This window comes from Lathyrus oleraceus, chromosome 1, assembly GCF_024323335.1.
Source record: "Lathyrus oleraceus cultivar Zhongwan6 chromosome 1, CAAS_Psat_ZW6_1.0, whole genome shotgun sequence".
NCBI lineage: Eukaryota > Viridiplantae > Streptophyta > Magnoliopsida > Fabales > Fabaceae > Lathyrus > Lathyrus oleraceus.
In genome coordinates, this window is record NC_066579.1 from 36,748,107 (window position 1) to 36,761,223 (window position 13,117).

At 31.4% G+C, this 13,117-nt stretch overlaps 1 protein-coding gene across 3 annotated transcripts in view; it reads left to right on the plus strand.

The window, feature by feature from the left end:
• The first annotated feature begins 3,731 nt into the window (after nt 1-3,731).
• The window catches only part of LOC127087312 (uncharacterized), a 48,252-nt gene continuing 38,866 nt past the window's right edge, over nt 3,732-13,117 (plus strand). For 2 of the 3 annotated variants that reach the window (XM_051028254.1, XM_051028317.1), the window contains exons 1-3: nt 3,738-4,033; nt 4,117-4,218; nt 4,318-4,413. The gene's annotated coding sequence lies outside the window, so the exon portion shown is untranslated. Of the gene's footprint in view, nt 4,034-4,116; nt 4,219-4,317; nt 4,414-13,117 lie in introns of all 3 variants that reach the window. The other variant, XM_051028217.1, reaches the window with a different exon arrangement.

Below are 13,117 nucleotides of genomic sequence, written 5' to 3' on the forward strand. Positions count from 1 at the left end.
AGTAATTGATATTTGTTGATGCAATAGTGACTCAGATTTGTTACAAGGATAAATCATACACCATCCATGGCATTATTCCTCTTACCTTGCAAACCCTTATTTTTCATTATTATTTTCCTTTGCCTTTATTTTTAGAATTTTGAATTTAAAACCTCAATTATAATTTTTGTTTAATTGAACGATGAATTGAACTCAATATTAACTTGTAGTCCTTGAGATCGACATTCGGGGAATTTCCCCTTTATTACTATAACAGGCAAACTAGTACACTTGCTATTTTTCCAATCAAGTTTTTGGCGTCGTTGCCGGGGACTGCCAAAATATAGAGTTTGATTTTAAGTTCAATTAAAATTTTGTTGCTCTATAATAAAATTATTTTTCTGTCATTTAGATAGTTTCATTCACTAATCCGTGTATGCGAGGAGAGCTCTTAGCAGAATTTCTTTTTGATGCAGAAATCGAGAGAATCCTTCACCGGAGACGCAGAAACGCTAGATTGCATTCCAAAGAAGAAGTTCCCTCTGATCATTTTCAGATTCAGAAAAAGAAACTATGTCTGAAATTCCTCCAGTTCCACCGTCTCCATCTTCGGAAAGACTCCTAGGTGACTATGGAGGTGCAAATGCACCGGGTGGTAGATTAACCATTGTCAACCAACCGTTAAATGTGACGAATTTTCAATTGCATCTGAGCACAATCAATCAACTTGAGAGAAAACCTTTCATCAGAAAGGTTAATGAAGATGCCAACAAGCACCTGCAGGGTTCTTGACCATGAGTACTACTTTGAAAATTGATGGTCATACTGATGAAGCAAAGAAGTTAAGAATGTTCTCTTTCATTTTATCTGAAGAGGCGGAAGAGTGGTTCTACTATCTTCCAGCTGGTAGTATTACATCATGGGAAGAGATGGAAACATCATTCTTAAATGAGTATTTTCCAGCATCAGTATTCCTGAGGAAAAGGTATGAAATCTTGAACTTCAAACAGAAAGATGGTGAGTCTTTGGGAGATACCTACAAAAGATTCAATAGGGTCTTGGTAGCTTGCCCAACTCATAATGTGGATCAGACTGAAAAAATGTAGATGTTTGTGAACGGGCTGAAAATAAAGACAAAACAGTTGATCGATATAGCAGTCGATGGCTCAACAAGTTTCTTAATAGCCACCGATATTAAAAGAATCATTGAAGCTATAACCGCAAATGAGCATCTGGAACTATATGATAGATGTACAAGCAAACCTGAAGGAGTCATTGATTTGAAACTGGAAGCTAATAAAATCCGTTTGGAAGATACAGTCACTTCTGAAGTAGAAAAGAAATTGAAAGCAATGAATATAGGTACTCAACAGGTAGCTCAAATTCAACCTGCTTAGACCATCACGTGTGAAATCTGTAATGGACCTCACCACACTATGTATTGCTTTGCAACTCCTCAACAAATTGAAGAGATAAAATTCTTAAAGCAGAATAATCCCCACTCCAACACTTACAATCCAGGTTGGAAAAATCATCCAAAGTTCTCATGGAATAATCAGAGATGCAATGTTCCACAACAGGGTCAAGGTCAATATCAGACTCAATATCAACAACAACAAGCTCCAAAGAAAGCAGACTGGGAGATTGCCATTGAAAACATGACCACTCAATGTCTGCAATTCCAAGAAGAGACTAGAAACAATTGCAAAAACAACATTGTCTCTATAAAGAATCTTCACCAGTTTGTGCAGATTCAATTATGAGGCTGAATTATCCTGGGTATTCTTGGATTCAACTCTAAGACAATAAAGAGAGGGCTTGAAATACTTTTAAGAAAAATGACTTCAATCACGATTCAGACATGAATTCATTCAACTTTACCGATATATCTAACAAGAGAGAGTGTGTAAAATTTAACAAGTCATTAAAGTTTTCTTCATCATACCATTCATTATTCATGCTTAATTGAAATAAAAATCATTTGGTAGTTAAAAATTCTTCATTAATTTTTTTTAACTCTTCTTATCATAATTACAATGTACAGGTTTTAAAGGACAAATTTATTAAATAAATAAATAACTAATTTATTATATTAAAATAAGATAAGTGATATGATCAATTAATTATAAATAAATACTAATTTAGATAAAAGATAGTGAATTTTTTATATTTAATATTAGTTTAAATAAAATATGTCTAAAGTACAAATTCAAACCAATTTGTTTTTAAGCCATATATAACTCCAAGTTAGAGAAATATTTCGAATTTATTTTAAATATTAATTTAAATTAATATGTCTAAAATACAAATCCAAACCAAATTGTTTTTAAGCCATATATAATACCAACTTAGATAAATATTTCCAATTTATTTTAATTACTAATTCAAATTAAATATGTCTAATATACAAATCCAAACCAAATTGTTTTTTAGCCATATAGAATACCAAATTAGAGAAATATTTCCAATTTATTTTAAATATTAATTTAAAATAAATATACATAACATACAAATCCAAACCAAATTGTTTTAAAGCCATATATAACAATAAATTAGAGAAATACTTTTAATTTATTTGAAATATTAATTTAAATTAAATATGCATAAATGACAAATTCAAAATTTAAATTATTAAGACAAAAATCCAACAAAACATCATGGTTTATGAAGCTTTCGCATAATAATAAATAATGAATGAAATTGAAAGTTGTAGTCTAATCTAGTACTACTACTATTTGCTTTACAACTTAAGACATGTTTAAAGTTTATTAAAAGTCTTTTCAATTCCATTATGAATCCACTTTCGATCTATCAAAAGAAGAAGACAGGAAAATGTTGGGGGTGAGACCATTTTGACTAATAAGGTTGGACAATGAATTTAATATTTTTTAGAATGTTTACTATCTTTTTTTCTTGTTTGGGAAAAGTCAGCTAACCCTTGAGTGGAATCCATGAAAAACTATGTCACTCAAAGTGAAAAGCACAAAGAAGTTTACTCGCCTTCTCTTTTCTGTTAATTTGAAACTTTTTTCTCACTCTATAAGTGACCACTATTTTCACTATCTTTTCTTTCACATTTTACACTAAGATAAACTTGTTTTTCTTTTTCATTTCTCATGTAATTAGAAAAGGAATCATAAACAAATTAGATAGAAATAAAAGCTGAGATGCAGAAGCACGTGGAGACAGAAATGTAGTTAATTTTTTAAAAGTAAAAAATATCTCTAACTTAAAAAGATATGCAAAAAATTAAAGTTAATTAGTTAAACTAATATAAAAATTCAAATAATTTATTCAGTCTCATTTATTAATTTTCTTTAAATAATAATAATTGTATTTAATTATTAATCTAATTCAAGAATAATAATAATTAGATTAAATTAAGTTCATTTCATTTTATCATGGACATAGCTAAATTATATTTATTCGTTTTATATAATATAATTAGGAATGTTATTTCATTGACTTATTATTATAATTTATTTTTCATTAGTTATATTTGTAAAAAAACTTATCAACCTAATTCATTAAATTATTTAACCAAAATTTATTTTACAAATGTATTTTTAAAATTAAAAATATCAACTCATGTTTACTTTTGCTCTTTCTTTAATTTTACGTGAGCTGCAATGAAATCATACAGGTAGCTAACATATTTTTTCTTGATTTCTGTTCAATGGAGAAAACAAAAGTGGAGCCCACATCATTCATTCTCCCCTATTTATACCATACTCCAAGGAAAAGAGAGAGCTATCTAAGATCATATATATCTCTTCAACTTCTCTCTGCTTAATCTCTCTTATTACTAATCAGACCCTAAGTGTCAAAATGTCTGCATTATCTATTTTCTTCTTGATATTGTTTTGCTTTCTATTTTCATATGGAGCAGCAACACATAAGATTATCAGTTTACCGGATCAGCCACCGGTAAACCTCAGCCAATACTCCGGTTACATCACTGTCGATGTTAACCACCAGAGGAACCTATTCTACTATTTCGTAGAAGCGGAAGTTGACCCATCATCAAAACCAGTTATACTCTGCTTACATGGAGGTTCGTAATTTTTTTAAAGTTTTTATATATATTGTAAAATTAATTTATGTGATTTTTACTCATTAGTCTTATATATTTTGAAGGGCCTGGGTGTTCTGCCGTGGGAGAAACTGCTTTCACCCAACACGGACCTTTCCTGGTCAATCCCAAGGGTTTGGTCAAAAATCCCTTCAGCTGGAATAGAGGTATTTTTATATATTTTTTCAAGAAATTACCACGAAAATTATTTATGAGTTCTCCATTATAATTTTTTTTTTTTACTGATTTTACATTCTCTATTACAGAAGCAAACATGATATACTTGGATTCCCCAGTTGGTGTTGGTTTCTCTCATTCGGCCAACACATCTGATTATATATTTCTAAATGATGAATTTGCAGGTATTGTTTTATTTTTAATGTTTTTTTAACTTGCTTATTATTAATTTTGTAATAGACTGATAAGTTCTTATTTCATAACTAACTGAAAAGAAAATTTTAGCATATATTCTTCTAAATACTGATAAGTTCTTATTTCATAACTAACTGAAAAGAAAATTTTAACATATATTCTTCTAAATACTGATAAAACGCATACGCATGTATCGATTTTTAGTGGAAAAAGTCTAAATTTATACTTCTAAAAGATGTATAATAATTTTTTTTATAATAATATTGTTATTAATAATAAATTTTGTTAAAGTAGGGATAAAAATAATTATATTGCTAAGAAACCTATTTATAAAAAGTATGTATTGGGAAAAATAATTAAAAAATTAATTTTATATTTATAAAAAGTTTGTATTGGGAAAAATTCAACTGTTCACAATATTATATGAATAGATAAATGAAGATGTGATTAAAATTCATACATTTATGTTTTTCCTAACTTATCAACTTTTATTTTTTTAAATATAACTCTTATTCTTCCTTTTCATTTTTGATGTAGACATATTATTTTTAACATGTTTTTATCCTCCTCTTATTTTAATTATTCATAATTTTCTCTAAGTTTTTCTATATAAAATATTAAACTATATAGTAATAGAAAATAAATTATTAAACTGTTTAGAAATTAATAATAATTATTAATTATTCATATTGAAGTGTTTAACTATTATGTCTCTCAAGTGTGATATAATCAATTAAAACATTAAAATTTTCTCTTCACATATATCAAATCAAAAGTCACACTTTTTATCCTATTTATCGTACTAATTCTCTCAGATCTTGTATCACGCCCATGACATATAAACCAATGATTTCTTCATGTACGAGTAGCTTTAATTTTGATTACTAAAGAAGCTTTCAGTAAATAAGATGCTGTTGGTACTATATTAGTAATTTGATAAAGAAAGAGGCTTTATTATGAAAAGAAGTTTCATGATGTAATGATTATGTGCATAGTGTTGGGATGAGGGGAAAGAACACGTCTTTCCTTTTTTAAACAAGATAAAGGCAGTATGCATGCATGTGATTAAATATAAACAGTAATTGTGTTTGTGCCTACTCCACAATTTAAGGTACAAATAAATTTGTCATAACTCATACTTCAGCCATCAATTAATATTGAAATTGGAATGATAATAAATGAATAGATAAATTTGTGACCCCTAGATTGTTCTATGATTGATGCTTTAGGAAAATATGGATTGCAAATTGAAGATTGTTTTATTAGTAAGACTTATTTAAAAATATTAGAATTGTTATTAAATAAAAGAAATGATTGTTTTAGATATTTTCATTTTAATTTCATTATACTTTTGACTTTTCTAAAGATTCATTAACAATGACAATGATTTTGAAATACTTGTCTGAATATTCAACAGTCAAAATGGAATAGTTATATGGGTCAGTCTGTCAAGTCCATAAAATCACAGAGTTTGAATTTTAAAATTAAAATTCATATTTTTTAGGATTTTTTAACTTGGTTATAAAAAATTCTCTAACTATTAGAGCTGATAAGTATGGACCGCGAGTAGCCGTTATGTCTGCATACCTATAAATTTAAACAAATAGTATTAATATTTATGTTATCTCACTCTAAAATAACACATTATATTGTCTCACCTCAATAAAGTTTATCTTTTTTAAATATTATACATTGATATAATCAAATTAATAGGTAACTATTTTTTGTTTTAATTCACAATTTCTTCGTATTATATTAGTTTATTATATGTTAAATATTTGAATATTATCTTATACAATATCGATATGTAATCCAAAAACATATTAAAGTATTTATAAAATTAATATAGTAATTAAATATCGACATGTTAATATTATAAGGGTTTTATTTTACTTTTTTTATAAAAAATAATTTTAAAAAACTCGTCTAAGGTCTGGTATTCCGAGGCCTTTATAGGGTCAGACTCGGATAGTAATATTTGAGCCTATATTATAATATGCTTTTTTTGACATGGTCCTAAAAAGCCTGAGGTCCACCAGGACCGACCCATTTAGGGTCAGGTAATCCGTTTTAATATTTTGATATGTATGGCACCAATTCTGATACATACTCAATACGATTAAATATGTAATTTTGTATGTCAAAGTAGTGTGAGTTCGACAGAGACGAATTTAGTCTATATTAAGTATATTCTATCGAAAGTAAAAAACAACTTATTGAAATTTATGTTAGTCAGTTACTTAACAACTTTTATGGAGGCAATGGAAAAATTTAATTAAAATACATTCCTTTTTAAATGTCATTTTTTTATACGAATTGAATCATTATTGTTATTTTTTCAACAATAATTCTTCTTTTACCTAAAATACCCTTAGCTATTTATTACATTCATTTTACTTTTTCTCTCTCTAATAATTTTGACTAAATACAATCAATATTACTTGAACTTTATAAATGACACTTAAAAAGAAACATTTAAAAAAAAAAAAAAAGAGACACTTAAAAAGGAACCGAGGAAGTATCGATTTACATCAACCTTTATAATTTATTATACATTTTGATTTATTATCAATTATAAAATCATATCTATTTAATTTTCAATATTATCTATTTATTATCAATTATTAAATCATATCAAATATTTACACATCAATAATATAATCATATTTATTTAATTTTCCTGTACCCTATACATTTTGATTTATTATCAACTATAGAATCACATCTATTTAATTTTCAATAGTATAGATAAAGTGAATATAAATTTCAGGTAATAGTATTGATATATTTTTTTAATATCAATTATAAAATCGTATATAATACAATATTTATCTATTTCATATTTAGTATTACTGTCTAAAAACAGTAAAATTAATAATACTTGTATCCACAATTATTCAATTTTTATTTTAATTGCTTACATAAAACACACAGTTATAAATTATACATGATTATAACATCCTTTTATATATATATATATATATATATATATATATATATATATATATATATATATAGATGGTACTTATTTCTATTAACATAATTTACCTGTAATTTCTGACAATAAGCTAACCTCTTCTAAATTAAATTAATATTCATATCATATTCAAAATTTAAAACTATTTTTTCATTTATTTAAATATTTTATATGTACATATTAACCATCACCATACTATATTTATTTACTATTTATTACGATATTGAGCGAACCATGCAAACACGCGAGTAGATGACTACTTAATTATTTAATTTATTTTTTCTACTAAAATATACATTTTCGACGGGTCAAAAATACATAATTTATATATCTTTTATATACATTTCTTAACCACCACTATACTATATTTATTTACTCTTTATAACGATATTGTGTGACCTATACAAACTCATGTGTAGGTGACTACTTATTTTATGTACATTTCTTAAAATTCACTATATGATATTAATTTACTCTTATAACAACTTCAAAAAAAAACGAATTATTTCAATAACAAAAAATATAAAAAGTTGGTGTTGAGAATCGAAGCAAGTGACCTTCAATCACAACGGTTGTTATTGTTGGGCAAAGGTAGAATAAATGATGAATGGAAATATTCTATTCAGAGAATGACGGCTACAAAACATGATAAAAATTACAATGATTGTCACCCTATTTATAAGCTAAAACTAGGGTTACTATAATATGATAAAATACTAAAATACCCTCTAACAAACTTAGGGGCTAAGGAAATTGTACAACTAATAAATATGAATTACTTCTAATACCATCCCTTAATTCATATTCCATCAAAACTTGTAACACCAATTCCATCCCTTAATCTGAGAAATTGATCAGTCTTGATAGCTTTCGTCAGAACATCTGCCAACTGTTTCTGAGTGCTGCAGTGTACAACTTCTAACACTCCCCTCTGAACTTGATGTCTCAGAGAATGATACTTGGTCTCAATGTGCTTGCTTCTCCCATGCAACACTGGGTTTCTGGCAAGATTGACTGCAGACTTGTTGTCAATCATCAGCTTCAGAGGTTTGTTTACTTTAATCTTCAGATCCTGCAATAGATTCAGAATCCACACAGCTTCGCATGCAGTAACAACACCTGCAATGTATTCAGCTTCACAAGTTGACAACGCCACAACAGGTTGCTTCTTGGAACACCAAGAAATGGGACCTCCCAGAAATTTGAATAAGTACCCAGACGTACTTCTTCTGTCAACTCTGTCTCCACACCAATCAGAATCTGAATAACTCAGAAGTTCTGACTCATCCTTTCTTCCAGAAGGAAATAATACTCCATACTTCAGAGTTCCCTTGATATACCTCAGAATCCTGACAGCAGCTTGGTAATGGGACCACTTAGGTTTACTCATGAACCTACTAACCATCCCAACTGAATAGAAAATATCAGGTCTGCTATTGCACAAATACCTCAGAGAACCAACCAACTGTTTGAAGGTTGTAGCGTCCACATCCTTTCCATCAGAGTCAGAATCCAGTTTCTGATTTGTATCAGAAGGTGTGACAGCAATCTTACAATTCTTTAGATTAAATCTCTTTAGAAGTTCTAATTCATACTTGAGCTGATGCAAAATAATACATTTCTCAGAGTATCTGAACTCCATCCCTAGAAAGTATGTCATTTTGCCTAGATCAGTCATTTTGAATTCATTCATCAGAACTTTCTTGAACTTGGCTATCTCCTGTTCAGAACTTCCAGTCAGCAGTATATCATCAACATATAAACATACCAGAGTCATATTTCCTTCAGAAGTATGCTGAACATAGACACCGTACTCCATCTCACATTTTTGAAAGCCTTGCTTCTTGAAAAATGAATCAATCTTCTGATTCCAAGCTCTGGGCGCTTGTTTCAATCCATATAGAGCTTTGTATAATCTGTACACCATCCCTTCCTGATTCTTTTTCACAAATCCAGGAGGTTGTGACACGTAAACTTCTTCTTCTAATGGACCGTTCAGAAATGCAGATTTTACATCTAAATGCATCAGAGGCCAATTCTTGTTAGCAGCTATTGCAATCACCATTCTGATTGTTTCATGTCTTGCTACAGGTGAAAACACTTCAGAGTAATCCAGCCCAGGTTTCTGTAGAAATCCTCTGGCTACCAACCTAGCTTTATGTTTGCCAATTGAACCATCTGGCTTTAACTTCTGCTTGAAAACCCATCTGACGCTGATGGCTTTCTTGTCTTTTGGAAGTTCTGTCAGCTTCCAAGTCTTGTTTCTCTCTATAGCATCAAGTTCTTCTTTCATGGCCTTCAGCCAGAGCTTCTGCTTAAGAGCCTCTTATGTACTTATGGGTTCAGAGTCTACTAACATGGCACACTGAATAACTTCTCCTTCAGAGTCTACTTCAGTGTCTTGCAGCATGTCAAATTCTGCATATCTTCTGGGGATGTTTCTGATTCTTTGTGGTCTCTAAACTTGTTCAGAGTCTTGAGCTTCAGAGTTTCTAGCTTCAGATGGTTGACTTCCTCCAGAGCTTTGACCATCTTCAGGGTCTGGCATATTTCCAGAGTCTGAATTGCCACCAGAATCTGGATTACCATCAGAGTCTGGGTCATCAGAGTCTGGATCATCAAAGTCACCTTCATCTTCTGAGTCTTCTCCAGAGTCAGAATCAGAATCAACGTCAGAGTTTACTCCAACTTCAGAAATTCTTAACTCTGACCTTTCTTCAGAAGTTCTAACATCAGAATCAGATTGAGACTTATCCCAATTCCAAACTTCTGATTCCTTCACAATCACATCTCTGCTGAATTCAATTTTATTGGTTTATGGACAATAGAGCTTGTATGCACCTGTACTGTGGTACCCTATCAGAATCATCACTTTGCTTCTATCATCCAACTTCTGTCTTCTGGCTTCTGGAACATGTTTATAGCAAACAGAACCAAACACCTTCAGATGACTAACACTTTGCTTATCTCCAGTCCAATTCTGTATTGGAACTATTTCCTTCAACTTCTTCGTAGGACATCGGTTGAGTACATACGTTGCGGTGACAACAGCTTCTCCCCAGAGCTTCTGAGGAAGCTTTTTCTCCTTTAGCATGCTTCTCACCATATCAAGCAAAGTGTGGTTTCTTCTTTCAACAAGACCATTGTGTTGAGGGGTATAAGGAGCAGTAACCTCATGCTCAATTCCATTCTCCTCACAGAACTTCTGGAACTCTTTGGAGTTATACTCACCTCCACCGTCAGTTCTAAGAATCTTCAACTTCTGACGACTCTGATTCTCAACCTTCATTCTGAACTTCTTGAATTCATCAAACACCTCGTGTTTAAACTTAATAAGGGATACCCATGTCATTCTTGTGAATTCATCAACAAATAACACAAAGTATTTATTCCCTCCAATCGATGCTACTGGAAATGGACCACACACATCAGAATGTACAACTCCCAAGGCATGTTTTTCTCTTGGAGCAGTTTCTGACGCAAATGGCAATCGTGGTTGTTTTCCTTCCATGCAAACTTTGCATGACCTTTCAGGCTTCTTAATTGCAGGAATTCCATGTACCAACTTCTTTGAATTCAGATGTTTTAAGCTTCTGAAATTCAAATGACCAAATCATCTGTGCCACAGCTCACTCTCCTTCTCAGCACTTGTTGCACTAAGACATTCTGAGTCTGCAGTTCTGACATTCACCTTGAATGTTCTATTCCTTCCCTGTTCTGACTCCATAATCAACTTCTGATTGCAGTCATACAACTTCAGAAGATTGTCCTTCATGGTAACTGAAAAACCTTTCTCAATTAATTGTCCCACACTCATCAGATTGCTTCTGATTCCAGGTACATACTGCACGTTCTGAATCAATGTTGTTTTCCCATTGTTCAGAATCACTCTGACATTTCCCATACCTTCTGCATTAAGATATTTGTCATCAGCACATCTGATCTTTGTCCTCTTTTCAGAGTCAAAGTCAACCAGCCATTTCTTGTTTCCAGTAAGATGATTTGAACAGCCAGTGTCCATATACCACCAGTCTATCAGATCCATATCATCAGATTCAGAGGCCATCAATAGCACAGATTCGTCATCAGAACTTCTGGCTATATTTGCTTCTTCTGATTTTCTCTCCTTGTTTGACCAACAATCTCTAGCAAAGTGACCAAACTTCTTACAACAGTAACATTGGATCTTCTTCTTGTCATACTTCTCTTTTCCCTTCTGAGCATTCTTTTGTCTATCAGAGGTTGAGCTTTCTGACTTCTGACCACCATCAGATCTTCTCCTGGCTTCTGACTACTTCTGATACCTCCTATCAGAAGTTGCTTTCAGAGCCTGCTGCTCTACTTCCCTTTCAGAAGTTCTCTCAGTCAAACGCAACTCTTGCACTTCTAGACTGCTCTGCAGCTCTTCAATTCTCATGGTGCTCAGATCTTTGGAATGTTCTATTGTTACCACAATGTAATCAAATTGAGAGGTAAGGGATCTCAATACCTTCTCCATGATTGTTTCTTCAGAAAGAGTTTCTCCACACGCTTTCATCTCATTAGTGATCAGAATCACTCTGGAGATGTATTCAGAAACTTTCTCATTATTCTTCATGTTGAGATTCTCATATTGCTTTCTCAAGGACTGAAGCTTCGCCTTCTTCACTGATGCGTCACCACCATAACATCTAACCAGTGTGTCCACACAACCTTTGCTGTCGTTGAATCTGCAATCTTCTCAAACACATTTACATCAACACATTGATGAATGAAGAACAATGCTTTCTGATCCTTCTTCCTTACTTCCTTCTGCGTGTTTTTCTGTTCATCCGTCGCATCTGCTGCTACCGGAACATAACCATCAGTGACAAGAGCTAGAACATCTTGAGCACCGAACAGTACACACATTTGGATCATCCAACGATTCCAGTTTTTACCGTCATCTTTCTACCTTGCACAGTACACTCAGATTTCTCACACAGTGTTTCCCAACCCACAGAATTAAAATTCTGATCAGATTTTGTTCAAGATTCAACACGAATCTAAGAATCAAAATCAAACACACAAGACCTCACGTTCACTCGTGTTTCCCGTGTTTCCCAATGAATCTGAATCGGAGCTCTAGATACCAATTGTTGGTGCAAAGGTAGAATAAATGATGAATGGAAATATTCTATTCAGAGAATGACGGCTACAAAACATGATAAAAATTACAATGATTGCCACCCTATTTATAAGCTCAAACTAGGGTTACTATAATAGGATAAAATACTAAAATACCCTCTAACAAACTTAGGGGCTAAGGAAATAGTACAACTAATAAATATGAATTACTTCTAATAGTTATTAAGAACAGTGATGAGATATATTTCAATAAAATAATAAAAGAACTTAAGATGAGCAAAAATGAGATATCATTATACTTTTTTAAACAGCCGTCGTAAGATAGTGATACCAAAGATGTATTTTGTAGTAGTGACTATTATTCTTTGGTCTAGAGCGTAGAATAAGGCGGTTACGTCAAAAGTGTCGGGGATGGTGTGGAGAATATTTCAAAATAAGATCACAACCAAAGATAACCTTGCTAAAAGGGGAGTGATTGATCATAGGTGTGCGAGTTTCTCACCTTTTTTTAGTGCCCTGATTTTGTAGGTGTGTGGAACTGTATCCGTTAATGGCTGGGAGTGTCTACTGCTATGCATAATGAATGTTGACAACATTTATTGCAGTTTAAA